Source organism: Tenrec ecaudatus, chromosome 4, assembly GCF_050624435.1.
Source record: "Tenrec ecaudatus isolate mTenEca1 chromosome 4, mTenEca1.hap1, whole genome shotgun sequence".
Classification (NCBI taxonomy): domain Eukaryota; kingdom Metazoa; phylum Chordata; class Mammalia; order Afrosoricida; family Tenrecidae; genus Tenrec; species Tenrec ecaudatus.
Window position 1 is genome coordinate 85482039 of NC_134533.1, and position 8657 is coordinate 85490695.

General features: G+C 40.0%; 1 pseudogene; it reads left to right on the forward strand.

The window, feature by feature from the left end:
• Nucleotides 1–4808: 4808 nt before the first annotated feature.
• Nucleotides 4809–5795, forward strand: LOC142445939 (zinc finger protein Pegasus pseudogene; annotated as a pseudogene).
• Nucleotides 5796–8657: the final 2862 nt, after the last annotated feature.

The window sequence follows — 8657 nt, forward strand, 5'->3', positions numbered from 1 at the left end:
ATTCTTAAAAATAAAATCGTCATAAAGCAATCTGTAAGTTACCTATTTTGTAAGTGGTGATGTCAGCATTCAAGCCAGGCCACTGTCCAAGTTCTACGCTCTTTTGTTCGGACGTATGCCTTAGACGTCATGCAGTGGACCCTGTGAAAAACGGAAAGAAAATTTCCTGGTCTCCAGTACCTGAAATGTCTATCACTCTCTTTGCTTCCCTCTGAAAATTGATCTTTTGAAGCTCAAGAAGAAGTTTTTATCATTTAAGAAGTATGACTTTCTTTAGAGAAAGCTCTAAGTAAAGAAGGCGAGCAGAGTCTGTGAGAATAAAAGTTGACATCCTTTGTTTTGAAATGAGAATAAGGGCCACCCAAATGGACCCCGCAGTTCAAAGGAGGTTATGCTGAAAAGGGGCCAGCAGGCTCTTGGAAAGGCAATACTCCAAAGAGTGGTGAAGTGACACTGGAGAGGCCTTGTAAGAGAGGAAATGGCTGCTGCGGCTGCTGATCAAGCTCTCCTGTGCCCTGTCAGAATGCACACGTGTCGAAAGCAGTAACAATTTCCCTGGTAGCCGCCCCTCTTGCTTCATCATTTTTGTTGTTGTTAAAACAAAACAAAGTCTTCTTAAATGGGAGAGGTTTATATATTTTCAGTCTTTGCTTCTGTTTTGCTTTCTTCATTTCTAAAAATGGAGAGTTGGACTCATTTCATTCTTTAATGTTTAATATCCCAAAGTCACAGATTTAAATTTAGCATATAGTTTAGGTGAGGAATCATAAAAGCATTTAAGAACATGTGCATTTTGGGAGAGAGAAAGCAATAGGTTCATTTCTTCCAATGTGAAAAAAACATGAAGTATTTTTTTCCTAACAAGTAAATATAGCAAAATTGAATACTGAGCCTATAAGAACTACGTAGTCCTTGTATGCAAAAAAAAAAAAAAAAAGACACTACGACTCAAAGATACACATACTACTGAACAGGACTTGGCCTCGTGTAAACCCGACAGAGAAAAATAATTAAAGCCAAATGAATAGGGTCTCTATGACTTGGAATTGACCCAATGGCAGTAACTTTGGCTTGTGTGGAGTAATTCTGCTTAAAGCAAGAGATTTTGTTTCTCTATGTTCTTTTTTTTATGCTGGCATACATTATTTATCTAGTGCTTTGCCTGGGTGTGTACTGTACAGGACACCTGCAATGGATATCCATGCATGAATGCATGATGCATGAAGCATGTGCACACAGGAATATGCTTCTCAGCTCTCGTGAACCAAATGGATTTCATCTTAGTGCATCCATGTCTTTACTTTATTCTGCCACAGAAGTCAAACCCCTAATATTTGGCGTAACTTTAAGTTTTATTTCCTAAATTCAATAATAATTTCTTTGAACATTTCATTAAAAAGAGATGCAATCTCCAGCACTACCCCACCCTACCACCGCCTTTTAAAAACATTTAAAATACTATGGATTTTTTCCCTTGGGGTCTTTGACTTTAGGTTTGATCATGGATTTATTTGGTGCACTGGTTCAGATAATAGCACTGGACAGACCACACTAGCTCTAGTTTCTTTTTTGTCTTTTTGGGGTAAGGTTTGAACAGAAAGAATAAGTTTACTGAAGGGGTACATATGCAAAAGAAGTCCAGAAGGACCTTAGCTAGTCTAAAACCTAAAGCTGTACTTCTAGTTTCTTAGATATGGTATTCACTATATTTTCAGCTATTAATTGACACTAATTTACTGATTTATTATCCTAGTTTTAAATATGAGAAGAATTCAGACTCACAAACTATAGGATAAGACCAAAAGGGTAAGAAATATTTGAAAGAGAATTAGATGGTAAGGGACTTCCAAGAGAACCAATGGTGGCTAGTGGGTTACACCTTGAGCTGCCCATCATAAGGTCAGTGTTTCAAATGCACCAGCCACTCTGCAGCCGGAAAAAGCTGAAGGTTTGGAAACAGAACATGTCCATTTGGAATATAAAAAAATGTATGATTTCAAAGCAATTTTGAAATATAATCAGCAATAATATTTTAAAGTTCTACCCTTTTCTTCAAATTATTCAGCAAACATTTCAGAACATGTTTTAATATATAGAAACCAATGGATAACTCATGTTAAGTGTTGCAGAGGTGAGATTAACTCCAAGCTTCTTTATCAGAAAATGTCTAACTTTTCTTTGAAGGGTTTCTCTGCACAGGTGGAGAATTGTGCCGTCTTCTCACAAGACTGGAACATTTCAATTTCAATAAAAGATTGAACTCTGATGGGACAATTTTAGGTTTCAAAACATTTGAATCTCTAGTTATTGTGTCAAACTCACTACCAGTCATTTAATTATGACCTATAGCAACCCCATAGGACAGGCTGGAACATCTCCTGTGGGTATCTAATGCTGGTCATCTTTAGGGAAGCAGAAAGTCTCCTTTTTCTCTTGCCTTGAGTCTGATGGACGTGAATCACAAAGCCTGTGATTAGCAGTCAGACACACAACACATCACACCACCACAGCTCTTCAGTAATTCTTCTTTCTGGCCCCTTTTAAGATAACAAATTGGAACTACTTGTTTTTCAGTTCCTAAAAAAGTCAAGTGATACTTGGGGAAAATTTCTAGTTCATGTAACTTGCACTGTTCAAATATGTCTTTGAATCAAAAGATACTATGTGAAGTATAACTTGACCTAAATACTCAGCACAATACAAAGTAAAGAAAGCCAGCATGCGCTTCCTCTATTTTAGGCCAGCTAACACTACATTCAAATATCCTGTTTCCATTTTTGGTGATCCATTTGAAGAGTGGCATATGGCATATATTCTCTATGTCAAAAATGAGAGTTTAAGGGGGAACGTCAATGCCATTTTTATAACCAGCAAGTCAAATATCCCCAGAAACAAGCCTAGCATTTGAGATGCCAAAATGTAATATAGGCATTCTCCGGGCTTACTGAACAAGATTCATTTCCAAGTATGTTTTAAAGTCAACTTTGTAGGTAAGTCAGAATAGCACATATGGCTCTTATTTCGCCTTATTTTGGTGCAAGAATGAAGGTTAGACATTTAGCTGCCAACAGCAAAACTGATAGTTAAAATACAGCAAGTGCTCAGTGGGAGAAAATGATGCTGTCTGGCCCTGTAAGAGTTAATATTGGAAACTCCATATAGGATCTTTATGAGTCAGAACTGGCTTGAATGGCACTGGATTTTTTGGATTGTGTGTAAGAAAAACCTTAAAGCTTTTTCCAGCAAGATGAAATGGTTGGCAATTTTTCTCCATTGATAAAGATGCTACCTATGGGTCGGGTTGCATCTCTACATTAAGTTGCAATCCATGCTGAAAGCTGTAATCGTGATCTTTAGAGGCAAATACTTCAAGTCCTCCTGGCTCTCAGTGAGCAAAGTGTGTCATCTGCATATTTTTAGTAAGCCTTCTTCCGATCTTGATTCATCATTCTTCTTCATATACTCCAACTTCTTGGATTATTTGCCCTGCATATGAACTGAATTCATATGGTGGAAGGGTGAAAACCTGACTCACACTTTTCTTGATTTTTAACTACACAGTATTGCCTTGTTTTCTTTGAAATAGTGCCTCTTGGTTCATGTATAGGTTCCACATTAACAAAACAAAGTGGTCTGGAGTTCCAATTCTTCTCAAAGAGAAGTTTGTTATGCTTGGTGTGATCCATCCTTTGTTGTGACCCACATGGTCAAATGCCACTGCATAGTTTAAAATACAAGTAAACATCTCTTTATATTCTCTGATCTCAGGCAAGTTTCATCTTACTTCAGCAATAATATCCTGTGTGTCACATCTGGTAGAACCCTATGACACACTGCCACAACTGTGGTTGAATTATCTTCGGCAAACCTTTACTTGAATGTGATCTTACTGATGTTGTTCTATAATTTCTGCACGCTGCTTGGTCACCTTTCTTTGGAATGTATAGAAATAGGGATCTTCTCCAGTCAGATTCCAGCACATAGTGACTGTGCAGAACTGTCCTTATGGGTTCCCAAGGCTGGTTCTTTACAGGAAGAGAAAGCCTATCTTTCTCCCAGGAAGAGGCTAGTAGTGTAGAATGGTTACTGTGCTTAGTAGCCCAACACACAACTACTGTGACAGCTCTGAGCCGGAACCAACTCGGTGGCATTGAGAGAGCGTTGCAGTCAGATAGCCTCCCAATTCTAGCTATGTACAAATACGTGCTTCTGGTGTTTTATCAACTTGTGGCAACATTTCTTTTGGTATTCCATCAGTTCCTGGAACCTTGCTTTCTGCTGATGCCTTGGTTGTGTAGTGGTTGTGCATTGGCCTGTGATCTCTAGTTCAAACCACCGGCCACTCCAAGGAGCAAGGCAGGACTTTCTATTCTCATCAAGGTACAGTCTCAGGAATTCACGAGGGCAACTCCACCCTGTCCTATAGTGTGACTTACAGTCCTATGGCAGTGACTGGCTTTTTTGTTTCAGGGTAAACGTTTCAGGGTAAATTAGACTTCTTCCTTCGGTACCATCAGTTCTCTATCATATGCTACCTCTTCAAGTAGTTGAATACTGACTCTTTTGGGAGTGGGAAAGGGGTACAGTGGCTCGGTACATTGTTTCCATTGCCTTTTTTATGCTTCCTGCATCACTCTATAGCGAGATAGGGTATTATTGTGTGCTATGAGGTTTCCAACTGTCTTTTCCTGGAATGCAGTCAACCCATTTATCAAGACAATGCTGAGACACATGCCAAGCTCCCTCCCTGCTTTATGGGAGACTTGGCCTAGACAAAGCAGAGAGATGGAATTTCAGAGGCAACAAACATGGAAGTGGCGACAGAGGCTGCCTTTGTGGTGGCGACCGCAGAGACACTGAACAAGGCCGTGGGGCTCACTCCGTGCAGCTGTCAGGAGGTGTCCTCTAGGTGTGATGAACTGTAAACTTCAAACGGAAGCAAAGATGGGGAAAAGAAACCACAGCCTCCCGACCTCGTGAAGACTTTCAAGAACAGCTGACTTGGCAGAAAGGGTGAGCGTGACCTTGGGATCTGTCAGTAGGGACCAAGAAGCAGAGGCTCTGCAGGGAGCTGGAACTGCTCATCAGAGTGGACTTGACCGTCCATCTGTTGGAGTTTCTCTGGATGAAAACTCCAGACTGGTAGTAGACGGGCTTGAGAGGACTTGGATGGGAAGCTCAGGCGTCCCTAGCGCACCCATGCCAGCAAAGGGGTGGCCTGGCTCATGGAGCACATTAGAATCCACACCGGTGGGAAACCTCATAGGTGTCACTTGCGTCCTTTCGCCTCTGCTGAGTGCGTCACCTGGGAGCCCACAAGCGGTCCCACACTGGTGAAAAACCATACAAATGTGCATTATGTTCCTTCCACTTCTGGCACCGGAGCAACCTGTCCCACCATCGGAGGCGCAAGCATAAGATGGTAGCGGGGAAGGGGACCAGGTCTTCCTTGAACAGCAAGAAGATGGGCGGGATGGGGACATGGGGGCGAGGGGCGGGGGGCGGGAGCTGTAGAGAAGAAGACGGCCACCCTGGGGTATAGCCAAAAAGCACCAGTCTGAGCCCACTGTCTGTGGTGGCTCAGAAACCAGGCTACCTTGGCGACTTCACTCACAAAATCCCCAACCTTCAGACCAATGCCTATGAGAGTATGGCGAAAGTCACACCCCCTGGGGGCCTCCCAAGGGATCCCCAAGAACTCACGGTTGACATCCCTTTCAATGAGCTCTCGACCAGCAGCACGGTTGTCCAGCCTGCCTCCTGAGCACCAAAGCCTGACATACAGCCTATCATGAGTCAGCGGCCCTCTGCCCAAGCCACTTAAAGTTTATACATTTTATATATAAAATATAAAGTTGACAGTTTATATAAAACCCACCCCACTCTCCATTTATGTTTTCCCTCATGAACATCTAGACAGTCATGTGTGTGTCAGAGCAACTAGGCAGAGGGAGGTCTGGTTTCCCCTCATTTAGATACCGGGGAATTGGAGTCCGGTCATACTCTGTGCAGGCGCTCACTTACCGCCCACACAGAAAGTCCACAGAACTTCCATGCTGATGGAGACTTGCGATTTCAGTCCGTAGATCGCAGCTGGATGTTCTTTCTGCCATATTTCATAATGGAAGCCAGTTGCTTCTCCTACAAAAAATCAGTTGCAACTTATTTCGGCGCGCGCGTGTGTGTGTGTCTGTGTGTGTGTAGCACTAGGGGAATTACCTTTACATTTGCTCTGAATTACACTGCTATTCACATAATTTAAGCTGAAGAAATAGTTTCGTTTCAGCTGATAAGAAGCAGGCTATTTCAGTATAGTAAATCATTTTCCATAAGGGGACTTGTAATGCAATTTTATTTTTAAAATATGAGTTATGAAAACATGAGGCAAACATCATACATAAAGGAAAGTTCTGAAAAGAAATGAAACCCAAGACTTGACATGGAAACTATATCATCTTTTTCTTCTACACCTGAAGGAGTTGAGGTTGAATACTTAAAATATGTTCATTTTTTAGTTTAAACACATATTAGCCTTTCATTGGATTCTTATGTTCCAGTTTATTTAGTTTCAAATGAAACAAAACCGAAAAAAAAAACATGAAAGCACGAGGAAAAAGGGATGCAGGTACCTTTTAAAAAATCTCTTTATTTGGCCATTTCATTTAAACCACCTGGTGTTATCGCCATCGGTCTGGTGGTTATTCCTCCCCTTCCGGTGATGAGCACAGAGGTGCATTGGAGCATCGTTCGTCTGCCTTCAAAACGGATCTTGGATGTTCCCTTTGCTTGCCTTCCATCCTGTTCATGCCCATTTTATGGAAAGGGGTGCTCTGAACTAATGCTGACAACAAATAAAAGCTGGTGTTCAAAGTGGATTCTAGTGTCCTCTTCAGAATTCGCCATCTACATCAGCGTCTGAGAATCCAAATGGTAAAGCTTATTGGCAATTTTACCAATCTTCAATTACAGTAAAAACACTATGGAGAGTGTAATTGGGGTGGTTCCTCAGCAGGAAAGGATACAGTAGGGTAGGAATGGACATAGGATGTATTTAAACTTGGGTGTCTGTTTACAAAAATGAGGGTTGTTAAGTCAATATAGAGACATTTGAAGAGGAAGCTTTTTTTATATTGTACAATTAGCTTCCTCCAAAATTTAACTTGGTCAAGCAATAAAAGACATTGTTACTAATTGCTGGCTTCTGCGTGCTTTCCAAAAATTTTGTTCGTAACATGATTGAAGTTTGTAGGTGCTACTAGTTGGCTTAAGGAGATTATGTTAACTATCAATCAAGCTTTTATTAACCCAAAAGGGCCTTTAGCCCCATCATACATGAAATGAAAATGCTGATGGAATATGCCCACAAAAACCCAAGGGCTACCCTGTGGGTCCTCTGCCCTCACTGCTAACTGGCAGGAAACCATTACTAAGGAGTCTTGTGGTTGTAACTAATCCCAACTTTATCGTTTAAATATCAGCACTAAAGACCTTTCCTTCCCAAACCATAACACCAGTCCTTGTCAATTCTAAGGCTTGTGAATGCACAAACCCCACAATTCTAGGTCACTCTGTTGCTGAAACTATACACTTCCCAGATCAGTCTTAATGCAGCCATCTCCAAGTGTCCTACTTGATTCTAGTATTTATTACCAGGGAGAAATTGATTGATGATATTTGAAAGCCTTGGCGAATTTAAACTTTTCTTCCTTATATTTTATTCTTCAAATAAGAGCAGTACCCCAGAAAAGAAAATGAAAATCTTCATTAAATAAAGAGGGAGAAGTCTCATGTTCAAAGCCAATTGATTAACTCTGTCTTCTGGGCCAAATAGTGACAAATACTTTCCGTCAACTGAAGTTTTGGAGGTGCATTTTAGTTTAATCAGGGACTTCTTTTTTTTCCCTTATAATTATGAACCATGATGTATAATTCTCATTTTCCTGTGACTTAAAGCACACCATTGGTATGTCAAAGCTTTTAGTGCTTGAAAGCTACAGTTCTAAATGCTCTATATTTGGAAGCCAATCTACCTTAGAAAAAATTTGGACCTTGTATTTTTTTAAGATATTGGAATTTTATTTAAATGATTTTGAGTTAAATTTTGTATCTGGGAAGATGTTTGTATCTTCCCTTAAGTACTGAGTATGTTTTCTCATTTTTAATCAATTATTTTATAGAATGAGTCTATACAATTTAAACAGTTTATAGAATGCCTAAATGTGCACTACGTATAGTACTCTGCTGTTAATATTCAGGCAACATTCTGAAACCAAATTTATTTTTGTCCAGTGACTGTAAGTTTAAACTTTAAAGTTAGTAGATAATTCATCTCCACTAATATTTTTTAAGGAACTCTGAAAAGATTAGCAGGGAATAATTTTCTTTCAGAGTTTGCCTATGTAATATAACTTCATAAAATATAAGTGAAAGCTAGTCTTTTACTTTGAAAAAAATCCATTGGATATTTTCCAGTGTTGATTCATTTTAGAAATATGTTTGCCATTCATTTGCAGAATTGTTGGACATATGGAATATTACCAAAACACAAGCTCTAGCATATTAATTGATAAATGTAGGAGGAACGATGAAATTGGGGACTTTTGCAACTTCAATAGTAATAGGTTTCAGGTAAAAATCAACAACTGATGGTAAAACTA